At 40.5% G+C, this 16,990-nt stretch overlaps 1 protein-coding gene across 3 annotated transcripts in view; it reads right to left on the reverse strand.

Annotated features, from left to right (window-relative positions):
- LOC138744389 (DNA nucleotidylexotransferase-like) overlaps positions 1 to 16,990 on the reverse strand; it is a 301,609-nt gene that overhangs the window by 254,348 nt on the left and 30,271 nt on the right. The gene's annotated exons all lie outside the window — the stretch shown is intronic.

Genomic DNA, 16,990 nt, shown 5'->3' on the forward strand with positions numbered 1-16,990 from the left:
ACATCTCTATTAGGTCACCCAGCATCCTCCATCACTTAAGAGGAAAAGAACAAGTTCACTCAACATATCCTCATAAGTCATGCTCTCCAATCCAAGCAACAACTTTGTAAATCTCCTCTACACCCTCTTTATAGTATCCAAATCTTTCCTGAAATAAGTTAACTGGAACTGAACACTATATTCTACACCAATGTTGTCAGGGCACTTAACTCTCCTGGATGTGCCAACCGAACTCCAATACAAAAATCCACCACACGAGCCAACTGAACTCCAATATGCGAACCCACCACACATGTGCCAACCAAACTCCAATACGCAAACCCAACCTCATAGGCACCAACCAAACTCCAATACATGAACCCACTGGGCATGTGCCAACCAAAGATCAATGCATGCACACAGGAATCGGGATGGCCGCGCCCAGCCTATGAGCCCCGGAACACCGTCTAACAAGGTAAGTAGGCACATTTTGGCTCTTACGTGCCTTGTTATAGTTTGTCAAATACAACAAAAATCTGCGAGGAAAGAAAAGATTTGGCAGGATGTTCCAGATATTAACCAATTGCGGAGCCATACAGCCATTGAACCTTTGACCATGGAACAAGCTTTCTAGCCCTACTTATCCATGCTGGCATTCTGGATTGTTCCATTTGCTTGCATTTGACCCATATCCTTCTAAACCATTTATATGTATGGACATGGGAAAGGCCATTGAAGTCTGGTGAATAAGACTAATCTTCAAGGAAACTTTTCTCCAGCCCTGAAGACTTTAAATAGTCTTCTCTAATTTCCTCCCTGAATGCAGCTTAGAAGACACCAAGGCATGACAATAAATTCTGATCCTGATTCTGAAGTCATGTTCCAAGTCACAGAACATTCTTACTTGAAAAAATATTTTCAGTTTGGAAATACATTCTTACTGATGATCTTGAAACTTGCTCTATAACAGTAATGTCAGAGATCCGTCACCATAAACATAGCAGCAAGTAAGATGGCAATGAGAGAGAACCATCAGTCAGAGGGGCGGCACAGTTGGCAGAGCAGTTAGCGCGATGCTATTACAGCACTCGGGTTTGAATCCGGTGCTGTCTGCAGGGAGTTTGTACGTTCTTCCTGTGTCTTTGTGGGTTTCCTCCCATCTTTCAAAATGTACCAGGGTTGAATATTAATTGGGGTACCTGGCCAGCACAGGCTCATGGGCTGGAAAGACTGGTTACTGCGCTGTACGTCTAAATTTAAATTTTAAAATATTGACCTTGAATCAACATTCAATACCCATGAATAAAAAGAAAACCAAAACAGTCATGATGTTATTATTCTGTCCAAAATTATTCTGTATTTCCCCACTGAAAAATTATGAATACCAAAACCAAGTAACTCAACATGTATACATTCCTTTTTTGTGCATCTACTAAAGAGTGAATCCATTCAATCGTTCACCATTGTAAGGTAAAACATCATGAGATGGGAATGTGTAGGGAGTTACCCTGTACAGGGCAGTAACAAGAAGGGGAGGTGTCCTTGTACTCCTGTTAGGTAAAACATCATGAGATGGGACCGGAGAAGGAGTCACCCAGTACTAAGGAGTAACAGAATGCATCCTTGTACTTACAAGATAAGAGAGACATTGATGGATTGAGAGGCAGGAAGCTAGCAGGGAAAGGATAGCAACAGTTTTAGTCATTGGACAAGTAATGATATGATGATGTTCTAAGCATGTATCCAAGGGTATAAAAAATCACCATTTTGCTGATAACGGCAGAATGCATTCTCCGACTAACTTGTTAGTCGCAAGTGTTACAATCCGGTAATAAAGAACAAAGAACCCTGATTTCGACTCAGCCTGGTGTTTGTCTCACTCATTCATGAACAAAGCAGACCTAACAATTTGGTGACCCCAACGTGATGGGTGAGTGAACACTGGACGACGGTTTCTGTTTTTTCTGACAATCATCTCAGCCGGCTGATAAAAAGGTCCAGAGAAGCCTGTTTTAACAAAATTCTCTTTTTTTTTTTAAATCTTTATGATTGTCAGTAAGAACTGGAGATCGGACAAATTAGACGACCACAATTGAAGGTCGCATGCCAGGATTGTAACACGTAAGTGATTACAGACAAGATAAAAGTCCTTAAGGTGTTTGAATGACATTTATTAAGTGCTTCGCAAGAAACTACTAGAGTTTAAAAGTCTTTATTGTGTCGTTGCAAAGTCCAATAGAGTGAGAAGGTGGTCTATAAACAATTGAGGACCTGAGTTTTCTGCCCTAAACTGGTTATTAAGAGGAGAAATCTCCCACGTGAAGGTTGGGCTTTGAAAGAAAACAAAGGTTCAGGCTTATTGGCCTCAATTGTATCTGAGAGACTGACTTATAAATGTCCGGTAGGTATGATAATGTCTGTACACTTGAGAAGTTAAGAATTTATTTCCCCAATTCGCCGTGGTGGAATACCACAGCAGACACTAGAGACCTTGAGACAACAAAAAAAGTACTCAGGGACGCCTGCCTGGTGAACAAGAACGACGACAGAAGGCTGCGACAGCTGTGTCCGGATCAGGTAGGAGATATTAATGAAAAAGTTGACAAACTCCTAAGAGACACCCAGTTTATTCGAAATACTTTTGATAAGTTAAATGAGGGTATTCCCAACATCACCAAGGAGATAAAGTTACGTAAATTCATAGATTGGTACAGGGAAACAGGACAAAAGTATAGCCCAAATATTTGGTTTTCTAGTTGTAATTTAACTTTCAGACCCCTTTGGGAAAACAGAGAGTGGAAAACGAGCAATCAGAGTATACAGGACAGTCTGAAGTCAATTGGAGGACAAGACTTAGAGACTGTTCTTTTAAAAGATATTAGTCATCCAGCTTGCAAGGGGACATTTTTAAAAGCAATTTTCGTTGACATAGATCCCCTAAACAGACAAAAACCTAAATTAAAACAGGCATTAGAAAGCGGTCCCGCAGCTATGGCTGTACAGTTGCCTGCTAAGACTTTTGACCAAGTTATTAAGGAAATTAATCAGGAATTAGAGGAGCGAAATACCAGTAATGCGGCATTGGAAAAACAAAAAAATGCTCCGAAAATGTGTAGACCGCTGGAGGAAGAGGGGTTGGTTACCCGGGGGCACTGAGATGTTCCTGACAGGTGAGGAAAAAAAAAATTTTAAAACGTAGAGGCTTAGATAAGCTGGAAGAAACAAAACACAGAAGGGAAAGGAAAAGTGCCTGTTTCCAGTTTCCAGCCACGAAGTGTCCGGGTTTGCTCTCTCCCTCCCTCCTTTCACCCTCCCCCCTCTCTCTTCTCTCCCCCTCTCTCTCTTCTCCCCCCCCCTCCTCTCTCACCCACTCCCCCTCCCAATCCCAATCTGTGGCGGTGCTGCCCTGAAATCCCCAGGTTGGGCAGGGCAGAGAAATACAATTTGGTTTTAATTTTGTGCCCACAATTCCAGCTCCGCATCAAATGGGATCCTGTTTTATCCTCTCTCCCTCCCTTTTTCCCGCACCCCCACCATTGCGGGATCAGGGCAGACATTGTGGGCTGACGTGTAGCTCACTCGAGGTGGGAGGGAAGGAAGGAGTGATAGTTCCCAGTGGTGGGAGACCCAATCTGATCCAGACCAGTGATCACAGGATGAGAACCTTTTGAAACCTTTGAAACGAAAGTGTTAATCTGAAGACTTTTCTCCCAGTGGGGCCAGTGCAAGGCATTTTCTCTCTCTATCTCTTGTGCTCTGTGTATCTGCCTCTCTATCTCTTTCTCTCGCTATGCTCTCTCTCTCTCTCTCTCTCTCTCTCTCTCTGACACCCCAGATGGGATACTGGAGTCACGTCCCTTATATCCAGATATTGAGACACTGGGGTGTGACAAGAACCACGGGAATAGGGACACATCAGACGAGGTACAGGCCCCTTTAATAAAAATAGAAGGGGGAGTAATAGATGTAGAGACCCCTCTGGAGTCCAAGAAAATAGAAAAGGAGTTAGAGATACAGAAATGGAACATGAAAAAGGTTCAGGATAACATTAAAAACTTAAACAGAGATATTAATGTGCTGGGGCAGATCAGTGAGGATCAAAAAGAATTAATGGTAGGTGTATTGAAGGAAGTGGAAAAGATAACTACAACACTGTCAGGAGAAATTAAAGCTGAAGGAATGGTAATAGGAGTGAAGGACGAAAAGTGTAGTACAGATGAGGAAACGAGATACGATCCACCATGGGAGGAAAGTAGAAGGAAAAGACTCGGGAGGGAGAAAAATAGACATGCCTACCTGGACATAGTTAGAACAAAAGAGAAAGATGTGAAACAACTAAACTATGGCCGAAAAGATTATCTTAGAGATGAACGTGACCAATATACCTTTGACCCTGAGACATTGGAAGCTGATAGGGACAGTGACAGTGACGAAGAAGAGTCAGAACAAGGTGGGATAAATAAATGCATTACAAGAGTAAAGAAGGAGCAGAAATCCCCAAAATTGAGATATCAATGCCCATTACTGATCACGGGACGGGGAACTCAAAAATATGTACCCTGGTCACGAATGGACTTAGAGAGTTTAATGAAAAAACTACCTCCGTTGAGTAATGGGGCTAGTCCATGGATTTCTTGTTTTGAGCGAGAAACCTGCCAAGAACAATTAGCACTCGCAGATGTCAGAACTATCATGATAAAAATTAAAGGCAGAAGGGGCCCTGAAGCAAATAGAGAAAATTGTAAGAAGCAGTAAATTGGGGGATGAAATAGAATTTAACCCACTTTGGAATAAATTTTGGGAAGCACTTAGAGAAACATTTCCTACACCCTATAGTTTGGATGCCTTGGTAACCCTTCAACTAAAGGAAGGAGAGACTGCACACGAGTATTTCACTCGAGCATGGGACTTATGGGAAACAGGGACTGGAGAAAGACCCGACCACAGCCCCTTAGGAAGGGCTCACTTTCGTAATGGGATAATAAACGGACTACCTGCTACGGTTCAAGCAAATTAAGGGACATTGTGGGAGTAGAGACAATGTCAGAGGATTTGTGGAAAAGACACCTGACACATGCAATCAAACGACATCGTCAATCAGAGCATGCTAAGTCAGAAAGTGCGTCCCAGAAGGAGGTGGACAAAACAACCGATAAATTGGTGAGAGCCATAGAACATATAGGGGTTAAATTAGCGGCCCAACAGATAGTCCCACAGGTCATGGGGCCAGTGATAAATCCGGGACCCCAAGTAAGAAATGGTTGGGAAAGACAGCTAGGTACAATGTATAGAGGGGAACATGCAGTATGCTGGTACTGCCAAAATCCTGGACACTACCAGCGGAACTGTCCGGAGGCTGGGAGAGCAAGGGGAAAAAGATTACCCTCTATGAGAGGCTATCGGGGAAGAGGAGGAAACTTAAGAGGACAAGCAAGGGGTAGGGGTGGACATATTGATGGGCCCCAGAGAATCGGGGGGTGGCAGAGTGATCAACAAGTCCAGGCACCTCAGTGTAATGACTATATTGAGGAAGGTGCTGAATTTGATTATTGAAGGTGCCCTGGAGAATCAAAAATCACGCCTCCCTGGGAGCCACCAAAAATTTGGGGGACGGTAAATGGAGAAAAAATTGAATTTATGGTTGACACAGGGGCAGCAGTTACGACAGTGATTAAAAACCCCCAGGGAGCACATTTTCGGGCAAAACATTATCTACAATAGGATTCTCCGGGATAAGGGAAACACAGCCCTATACAGATAACATCGACATGACATTTGGACGACAAAGGGTTAAAACGCCTGTCCTGGTTGTGCCAAGTTGCCCCATTAATTTATTAGCAAGGGACATTCTTACCAAACTAGGAATAACCATACAATGTTCTGAGAAGGGCCTTCGGTTAACATACCCAGGGGATACAATAAGAAGGGGAGGACAGTTTATAGTAATGACCCCATCTAACGCTTCAGAAGACTCTGTGGAGGTTAGTATTTTCTGGAGTCGGCTACTGTATGATGAACCAGGCCCAGGGCTGATTAAACAGTTTTTTGAGTGGAGGGCCAGTATTCCACGGTATGGGGATTACCATTATCCACTAGATCCTATGCATGTTACATTAAACTACACCATCCACCCGGACCAGGAATATGAGGAGAGGTGGGACTCTCTAAAAGAAGGGAAGACAGAAACGATACATTGTCCATTTATCTTTGTAGGTAAGGAGGGAATAGCTGCTATGGTTGTCATGACAGAAGAACAAATGGAGTGGTTCTGCTTAGGAGTAGAAAGTGTGCCTCATGTGACCTTGGGTATTGACAAAGATCATCACGCTCGACAGCTGGGTCCGATGGTAAAGGAAGCGATAGGGTGTGAATACAGGCAGACAGAAATCCCGGGATATTCCACCTCGGAGGGAGGAAAATTTGTCAGACTGAATATTGAAGCATGGGACCAGGTAGTGAATGAGAAAGTAGAAAGAGACCGAGCCATAGAAGGAGAAAATATTGATCACAGAGACTCAGACAAATATCTTTCTAATCTGAGTCCACATATATGGACAACGGGGCCCTATGATGTGGGAGTAATAAAAGGAGAGGTATTTCTAGAATTGGCCAACCCCGGGCAGAAACCAATATGGAGAAAACAATACCGCTTGTCGCCCAGTCAGGAGGAGGGTATTAAAGGAACGATAGAAGGGTTAATGGAGTCAGGGGTTTTAAGGGCGGCACCTGACAGTATGTGGTACACGCCCATCATGCCTGTTCCCAAACCGGGTAGAAAAGACTGGAGGATGGTACACGACCTCCGGGAGATTAACTTGGCTACCAAGACCATCGGGAGACCAGTCCCAGACCCATATGTAGCACTTAGGGCTCTGAGTCCGGAGCACGAATACTATACTGTCATTGATCTGGCAAACGCATTCTTCTGCTTGAATTTAGCTGAGGAATGGCAAGACTGGTTAACTTTCACTTACCAAGCACATCGGTACACATACACTAGATTACCTCAGGGTTATAAGGACAGTCCAGGACTGTTCAATCAGGCCCTTAGTGAAATCCTAATGAAATTAAAGCTCCCGGAAGATGTTACACTGATTCAGTATGTAGACGACCTACTATTAGCAGGGAAAACGCCACATGGGTGCCTGACAGGGCAGCCAAACAGGTTACTGGTTATCATGAACATATACAGGGGATGATTTTGAGGTCCCATAACAAAAAAAATGAATCTGAAACTAAGGAGACTTGTAGCAGATTGAATGACTACACAGATGAGTTTTGTGGAGGAAGAGTGCTGTACAACTGGCTCCCCGCTAACTGGGATGGTCGGTGTGCTCTAGTAACCCTTAATGCGCCAGTGCTGATTGTCAAAATGCAGGAGGGAGACGAGGATTCCCTAGAATTGCGCCACACAGAGAGTTGGCTGTGGAGAAAAAGGAGGAGTGTTGGACTCTTGGGGCCGGGAGGAAGGAACCCTGATGGGGTATGGATTGATGCCATTGGCCAAGCCCGGAATATTCCGGACGAATTTAAATTAGCCGATGAGATTGCAGCTGGGTTTGAAAGCTTTCCTGTTTTTAGTGCAATATTTCCCATCACTGTAAATAAGAATGTTAATAGGATCAACCTTATTCACTATAATGTCCAGCGCCTTGCAAATTTGACCAGGGACGTTGTTGAGGCAATACATCAACAACTGTCAGAAACTTCCCTTATGACACTTCAGAATAGAATAGCGATTGATATGGTCCTGGCAGAGAAAGGTGGAGTGTGTGCTATGTTTGGAGATCTATGCTGCACTTCTATCTCTAATAACACAGGGCCAGATGGATCACTCACTAAGGAGTTAACGAAACTTAGGGCATTGGCGAAAGAATTAAAAGCCCAGTCTGGAGTCTCCAATCCTGTTTTATCCTGGTTACAGGGAGTGTTTGGGAGATGGAGCACATTGTTAGGACAACTTTTGCTGGGTTTGTTCATTTCTGTATCAATTTTTATCACTTGTGGCTGTTGTTGTATTCCATGCATTCGAACGCTGGTCACGAGGACCATAGAGAAAGCCTTTGCTGACCGTGATGAACTGCCTCCGAAATATCAAGCTGTGCAGGCTGTGGAGCAAGACTATCTCACATTACAGGAGACGGAGAAAGTTGCTGAGATCGATCTGGAGTCTGAAGGGGAATGTGATGGGAAGGAGGGATTGTGAATTAGATTGTTACACATATAATTTTAACCTTGCTTGTAACCCAAATATTATAACATTGATTGTAACACAAACATTATTAATCAGATTGTAGACCATATGTTAACTTGGGTATTTACTAATGTACGGGGGGTTAGCTAGTTTTTTGCTTGGGGGCAAATGGGATGAAACTTGTAAACGGGCAATGGGATCGGGGTGACGGATGGGGGGGTGTACGCAAAGGAGGGTTGGGGGAGCCCTCGCCCACCAGCCGAACTGCCCTGTGAACAGAACCCGTATAGAGCTTGGCAATAATAGGCGAACTAATGTAACGCGGTGGTAGCATAGTCAGGGCGAGATTGTCCTCTAAAGAGGACAAAGGAGGGATTGTAAGGTAAAACATCATGAGATGGGAATGTGTAGGGAGTTACCCTGTACAGGGCAGTAACAAGAAGGGGAGGTGTCCTTGTACTCCTGTTAGGTAAAACATCATGAGATGGGACCGGAGAAGGAGTCACCCAGTACTAAGGAGTAACAGAATGCATCCTTGTACTTACAAGATAAGAGAGACATTGATGGATTGAGAGGCAGGAAGCTAGCAGGGAAAGGATAGCAACAGTTTTAGTCATTGGACAAGTAATGATATGATGATGTTCTAAGCATGTATCCAAGGGTATAAAAAATCACCATTTTGCTGATAACGGCAGAATGCATTCTCCGACTAACTTGTTAGTCGCAAGTGTTACAATCCGGTAATAAAGAACAAAGAACCCTGATTTCGACTCAGCCTGGTGTTTGTCTCACTCATTCATGAACAAAGCAGACCTAACACCATTCACCATTATGCATGCCGTAGCGTTTACATCCATAAACCTACACTTATGTTCCAGAGAAGCACAAGATCTGCAGATGCTGGAAACTCAAGTGAACAATGAGAATCTGAAGGGACTCAACAGGTCAAGCAGCATCCAACCTGAATGCTGCCAGTGAATCCCTCCTGATTCTCTCTGTTCACTTATGTTCTGTTATCCAGTGAATGGAGATTTGCTCCATTGTAATGGAAGAGATAGTTGTAAGGGACAACCTCATACAGTGCTGGGTTGAATAGCTCAGTTTTTGAATGTACCACCTTGTTAAAGATGGAAGTCGTCTAGGCTAATTGCCTAACATGCAACTGCAAGGCCATAATCAGAGAGCCATCAGTGGTGTTATATTGATAAGCCAGCAGATCTTTCACAGAACTACTAACATTCACCTGGATGTAGAAGTGGAGTCCAGAGCCACGATGACAGAATTCTGGGTGTGAGCGATAGAAAGCTGAGGTTGGTCTTTCACTGCAACATTCATATATTGGGCAGGTTTTGGCTTTGCCTGTGCTGCAGTGTCTCTCACTATAGATAGGTCTGTGCATTGATGATCATTTCCACACTGTAAAGTATAGGCTCCAGGCTACAGTTCATGAGATTTAGGCATCTCATGCACTGGAGACCAAACAATAGCTCAACATCCCCATGTGTATGCACATCTTTATTTATAGGGCTGGATCTTACAGAACAGAACTAATATGTACTTTCATAAAATATAGACATAGAAATCTACAGCAGAGTTCAAGCCCTTTGGTCCAGTGTAGTACTGACCCAATAACCTACTCTAACAGCTGTCTAGGATTTCCAAACTGCATAACCCTTCATTTTTCTCAGTTCCATGCACCAAACTAATAGTCTCTCAAAGATCCTGTCATATCTGCCTCCACCACCATTGCCAGGAGTGCATTCCAAGCACCCACAACTCTGTGTGGAAAATCTTACCTATTTCTGCATATGGGCTAGAGGGAAGTCATGAAATGATGTGTTTAACTGTTGATCGTCAGGAAAAAATTACATTTGCATCTCCAAATTATGGATTATAATGAAGAGAAATTATGGGCCAGGAGCACCAGGATACATTGGCATGGACAATCTATTTAGCACCATTTTATGGGCAAGTGTATTTCTGGCTGCATTTTCCATGGATGAAGAGTCATTAACCAATGGTCATGGATTTAACGTAGTTGGTAAGAAAACTAAAGGAAACATGGATGAAAGGTTTCTTTAATGCGGCGAGGGATTGGCTCTGCCTGACAGAGCATTGAATTCAGATGGAAAACAGCTTTCAAAATCAAATTAGATAAACTGTATGTTTAAAGGAAAGTAAACCTGCAGAGATGCAGAGAAAGAGAGGCATAAGGGCATTAATTGGATTGTTCAGGGAACCAATGTAGCCTCAAGGGATTTACTGCCTCTTGTAGCTGATATTTTATGACACCATTATTTTACATCACAAACATTGAGGTTTTGTTTCAGAAGCATTTTGATGAATTTTAAATTTAATTTTCTTGGATGAAAAAAATGATGTTTATCCAAACAGTCTTTCTGGAACAATTTTTGCCTTTAAAAACTTTCCATTCGGCATCACATATATTTACTGACAGCATATCATTTGTTTCACTTAAATATGAATGCAGGTTACCTCAATGTCTCTTGAAATGGACAAAAATTGTGGTTTCATTTTGAAAAGTTCTATTACTGGGATTTCTTCGATATGATCACCCTTCAGTAAAAATGGAATTACAAATCATAATCATCTTAAGAGAGCTTAATGAACTTAAATTACGATGACAAAGCAGTTACAAAGTAAAATGCGATCGAGATCATCTGGATTAATCTAATTAATGGTCTCAAGAGAATAGGCTAAATTTTGCTGTAAGCAGTAAATCAATGGTGCTCATTTCTATTATATGTGCCATTTGACTTCAATTTTACCAGGGTGCCTTGGCAGTGTCCTTAGTAAATTTGCCTAGATATTATTAACTTCACTCTCACCTCAAACCTCATGTTCGAACCAAGGCTATAATGAGATCTGGAATCAAGTGGTCCTAAATGTTGCTATGAGGCAATTTGTAATCATTAATATCACCAACAGCGTCCTTCACGAAGTAAAGCTTGAGATGGAATGTTGCCTGGTTTGTTAGGCTATAGTAATCAAGAAAAGTGGGCAGAATTGGACTATTTCTCTTGAAGCAAAGAAGGCCAAGAGGTGGCATGAACTATTACCTTCTGCCTGTGGGACTGCACTCCTCCCTCCTCACCCCCCCCCACCATTTTGTTCAGGTGCCTGTCTACATTTTGATGAAGGGCTCAAGCACAAATCATTGGTTTTATGTATTTATATTTGCTATATGAAGTACACTGTTTGACCTGCTGAGTTTTTCCAGCATAGTGTTTTAACTTCAATTACGGTGTCTACAGATTTTCATGTTTTACTCCTAAAATGATGAGAGCCTGTTCCCATTTTCTATGGTAGCAACGTCAAAAACTAGAGTGCATAAGTTAAAGTCAGAGGGAGGTGGTTTGAGGATCTGAGGAGTCAAATTTTAAAACATCGTAATAGGCATTTAGAATGAGGAGTCAGAGGAGTGGGTGGTGAATGCCAGAACAACAATAATACTTGAGGGGCATCTTGACAGGTACCTGATGAGTTTGGAATAGAGGGATATGAAATTATCACAAGAAAAAATTTAGATCTAGATAGTCAGTATAAGAATGATGGGCCAGAGGGCCTGCTTTTATGTTGTATGTTTGTATCAATAGACTATAACAAAATGTAAACAACTTCAATAATTACTTACTATAACTATAAGAAGAGATCATATGAGATGTCCCAAGAAAATTAATGCTGGGCAGAGAGGGAAATCAACAAAATCATAGCCCTTCTGCTATGACCTCTGTGACACCCCTAACAGAAGCAAGTGATTTCCATTCCTGGATTTCTTTTTAAACAGAAGGGATTTAGAACATAGCAAACATCCAAAATATAATACTGCAAATTCTCATGATCAAGAATCATCTCTTTAGACCGTTGTTTGCTAAATATTGGCTGTAGAAATATGTCTCAACAAAAGGACCTGACACAAACTGTTAACTAACCATTTATTTCCATAAATAATCCCTGATCGATCGAGTCCCTCCAATCTTCTTTAGTTCACTCAAGATTCCAACATGTGTTGTGTTTAGGTGTCTAAAGTGGAAATATGTCTTGTACTTTAAAAGACTTGGTTGGATATTTAAAAAAATTTAATCAGGGGGCAGGAAGATTTAAAAAAACCTTTCCCATGTTGAAGCTTGGAGAAATTGCTTTTAATGTTGAAGGTGTGGAATATACATTCTTTGGTGTCACTCCATGGAATGCTTGTAACTGGATAAAATCTGAACATTATTATTTTCAGAATACAGCAGGGCTAAGTTTTGTTTAGATTTAGAAAACAAGAAATTATAGATAATTAAGTCTGACATCTGTTGTCCTGATGTTATAATAATTAGAGTGATTGAACTGCCTGAGAATTTCGCTGGAGGAACTCAGCAGGTCTCGCAACATTCATAGGAGGTAAAGTTATCTAACCAATGTTAGGGTTTGAGCCTTTCTTCAAGGTATGAGGAAAAAGCAGGCTCATTCCTTGAAGAAGAGCTAAGGGCTAAAACATCGGTTATATATCTTTACCTCCAATGGATGCTACAAAACCTGCTGGGTTTCTCCAGCATTTTTGTGTTTTTATTACAATCACAGTGTCTGCAGAATTTCATATTTCACATCCAGTAAGGATTTGTGAAAGACAGAGCATGCTTGAAAAATTTGGAGAGGTGGTCAACAGAGAAGGTAGACAACAACCTTGGAAGACATAAGAAGCAGATACCTAATGTTAAAAGCCATAAAACAGTAATTTACTTCAGAAAGCAGTTGTGTGGGAGAAGACTTGTGAATAGATAATGAACAGTTCTGAAAGTCAGGATGTACAAACTGTTATCTCACACTGGGCTGAGGCTACAACAATAAACTATGTCTAAAAGTAATTTAGATAATGAGATAGCAAGCTACATATTCAACTATAATACTGTAGGCAGTACAGTTAAAAATAGTGAATTATAAAGCAAAATGAATAGATTACATAGTTAGGAAAAACAGTAAGAAAATGATATCACTGTTGTATACATGCAGAATCATCCTAAGTACCCAAAACACTGCACATTCTAATTGACAAACAAACAGATGCAATGAAATTAAAAGTGAATTAAGGTTTTATATACAGAGACCACAGAGCTCTGGGAGGATGATACAACTAATCAAAAAGGCAAAGAGAATGCAGGTGCTTCTTAACTTATGATGGAGTTACATTCCAGCAAACCCATCATAAGTCAATATTTTTATTAGATTTTATATTGGAAATCACAAAAAAAAGGAATGATGCGTAACAAAATGTTATAACTGTAACAAAGTAAGCAAACTCATCTAACAGAAAATATTTTTCATTACGTAACGCTATAAATTCAAAGATAAAGTAGAAAAGAGAAGAAGAAAACAAAAAAAATAATGTTATAATCCAAACCATTCCAAAGTTGCATGGCTAATATAAAGTAAAACTAAAAAGAAACGGCAGGTATAGATTGGTCCATTATAATTTCTTCCATCAATAAAAATCACACCAATATAAACTTGAATTATCAGAGATGTGTTTTGGGTGTGGTGAAGAGGTTGGTTTCTTTTTACATTCTACTTGGCTTTGGATGAAGGTGAGGCCCTTCTGCTATGACCTCTGTGACACCCTAACCAAGATCATGGGAGTCACCTGGCCAAGTAGACCCAGAGCTCGTCACCTTGGGAACTTTATCACAGTTGGTAGATCACTAACTAATTCTCAAATTAAATGTCTTATTCCCATCTACTGATAGATAGATGGTTTTCAGAGATGAACAGTTGCATTCCACTTGAAAAGGTCATATACAATCTCAGGAAGGAATATAATACCTTCCTAAAAATCTGGCAGCCTTATTTAGAGCATATAGGTATCCCACTAGTGCCAATGTAGGGTTACGATCGCTACTGGCTAGCCAGTGGAACTCTAAAGGTTTTAACACTGTGGTATTATTGTGTTTCCATATGTTTTACTGTTCACACTGACAATGGGATGGTTTTTTTTGTTTCTTTTTCTTCGTTCTTTCTCTGTTTATAACGTAATATAGAGAGGAGCGGGTGGAGGGAGGGGTTGTCTTGATGTTTTATATTTGATATGATTGTTGATTGTTAAATATATTTAAAATTATAAATAAAATATTACAAAAAAAAAGAAATGCAAATCCACAAGAATCACAGATTACTTAATTATCATTACCATTAAAGGTCATGAAAATAATTCAAAAAAGGAGCCCCAAAGATTTTTTAAAATTAAATTTAAAACGTTGAACATCTAACTTTCTCCAAAGTTAAATATGACATCAAATCATGTAATCAATGATTATGAGTGGGTGGGACAGCATCTTTCCATCTGATCAAAATAACGTCTTGCAATGAGAGGCAAAGGCGTTAAGACGCAGACAATTTTACTACCTTCTGATCAACCAACCCAAACAATGCCATTAAAAGATCTGGTGATAGGTTTACATTAATAATTATTGATAAAGTACGGAAGATCTCTTCCCAATATTGGACAAGGTCAAACAAGAACCATCCTCCTTCTTGCATCTGTCACAATAAGAGCCAATATTAGTATAAATTTGAGTTAATTTAACTTTTGACATAAGATCTATACAAAACTTTAAACTGGAGTAAAGAGTGAGGGGAACATAGAGATGATGTGTTAACCAATTTAAAAATAGAGCTCCAAGAATCTTCAGAAATTGAAATATGGAAATCCTTCTCCCTTGACTTTTTTATTTTATCTAATGAAGCTTGCCTTGGTTTCAGAAAATTGTCATATACAAAAGATATTAATCCTTTCTGAGATGGCTGTAGATTGTAAATGGACTCAATCAAATTGAAAAAGGTTTGAAAGTTGAGAATAGAAAAAGTCCCTAATCTGCAATTACCTAAAAAAAAAAGAGAACTTGGTAAATTAAATTTGGTAGAAAGTTGCTCAAATGCAGCAAGATTATTATCAATAAATAAATCATAAAAAAAACATTTAATACCTAATCTGTACCTTTTCTGAAAGGCAGAGTCCACCAACGAAATTTAAAAATGTAATTTCGACACCTCAATAAAAATGGCCATTATAAAATTTATTTGCAGAATTATATGTTGAATTAACAGTTTAACAATTTAACGTACCAGACCAATGAACTTTAAAATATTTTAAAGGAGTAAGTCAAAGTAGTAAATAATAATAAAAGAATATTCTCACATAAGAATATCATACCTTAACTCAAAAGAATCTTATAAAAAGAGTAATGTCAGAAAAAAATATTTGGAACATCCTTATTCATACAAATGAGTATATCTTGTGAGTTCAAAAGAAAGCACAGGAACAAAGAAAGCATTAACTGATTCACAGAAATAGAAATGGAAGGGAGTTCATCGAGAAATTTCTGAGCGTCCATTGGTGAATGCAGCCAATATTTTAGCAGCATTATCCAAAGATGAGCCGGATAAAGAAGGAAGGGTTTGAAATCTCCCTTAGACAACCTGGACATAACTTCTTGATATTCAGTACATTCTTTCATCACCTCCATGGGATAATCTTCAACAATTCTAATTTTCTGTTGATGAAAATGTCAATATCCCCTTTCAGCGAGATTCACGTATTAGTAAGTCTTTTACTTGGAAATTATATAAACGTAGAATCACTGAATGGGGTTGATTCCTAAAGGAAGGCTTAGGAGTCAGTGATCTATGAGCTCTAGCTAGTTCAGGAATAGTAGGTAGCGTTGTTTCACCAAACACTTCCCGAAGTAATTCTGCAAAAAATTTAGTAAATTGGCCAGATTCCATTTCCTCTTTCAGACTAAGAATTCTCAGGTTGTTTTGTCTGCTTCTTGGTTTGAAGTCAGCCACCTTCTTCAGTAGGTAGTCGTTTGATTTGCTTAGTCAAGTATTAGCTGCATGTAATATCATCCAGCTGAGATTCTACAAATTCCAGTGACCGTTTGAGGGAGTTAATCTGTTCTTCATGATAAGTCGAAAGTCAAAAAAATCGTAAGTTGGAAAGAAGTACATGGCAGCTAGCTGCTGCAAGCTTTGGCTCTGTGGAGCCTATAGCGCAAGAGAGATTATAGCTGCATGCAGGTAAGCTCAGAAAGAACACACTATGCCCAGAAAGGACAACACGAACCCCAGTTGAGTGTAGTTGACACTGAGCTTTATTGGGCTCACAGCTCTCCTTTTATTCTCAAGATGAGGGGCGTGGTCAAAGCCCCCTCAGAGCTGATTGGTGCATTTGCGATCCACTTTCCTTGAAAGGCCAGTTAGACTCCTTTAGTTGTGGCCAATTGGAGGGCAGCACCGTGGGCCTTGTGCAACCTGCTGGGTCGTCGCGTTCATCCTTCATTTTGTGAGGCACCCCAGGGGGCTGTGAGGGGCCGCCACAACAGCACCTACCAGTTTTTATAATTAAATTTTGAATACCTTTATTCCACACTGAAAAAAACGATTAACGTACGCAGCTGAAAGCACATTGGGCATGAAGAATGTTTGAAACCTTGAACTAAAATTAATTGCTGGATGCTGAGGATGCTAAAGTGACAGGGTCATCAACTTCACTCATTCGCACGATCGCTACAGACACCATGAGCGTGGTTGAGTCAGCATCGTGACAGAACATGCTGCATGATACTCTCAAACGATACTGTCATCGCCCAGCATTGCAATAGAGTATCATACTGCATATTGCAAGGGTGGGAACAGATCGGAATTCAAAGTTGAAAGTACGGATTCGAACCATCATAAAAATCCTGTCAGACTATCGTAAATAGAGGAGCACCTGTGCTAGTCTTTATATCCAGACCATTCATATATACGACATGA

Source organism: Narcine bancroftii, chromosome 10 (assembly GCF_036971445.1).
Source record: "Narcine bancroftii isolate sNarBan1 chromosome 10, sNarBan1.hap1, whole genome shotgun sequence".
In the NCBI taxonomy this organism is placed as follows: Eukaryota; Metazoa; Chordata; class Chondrichthyes; order Torpediniformes; family Narcinidae; genus Narcine; species Narcine bancroftii.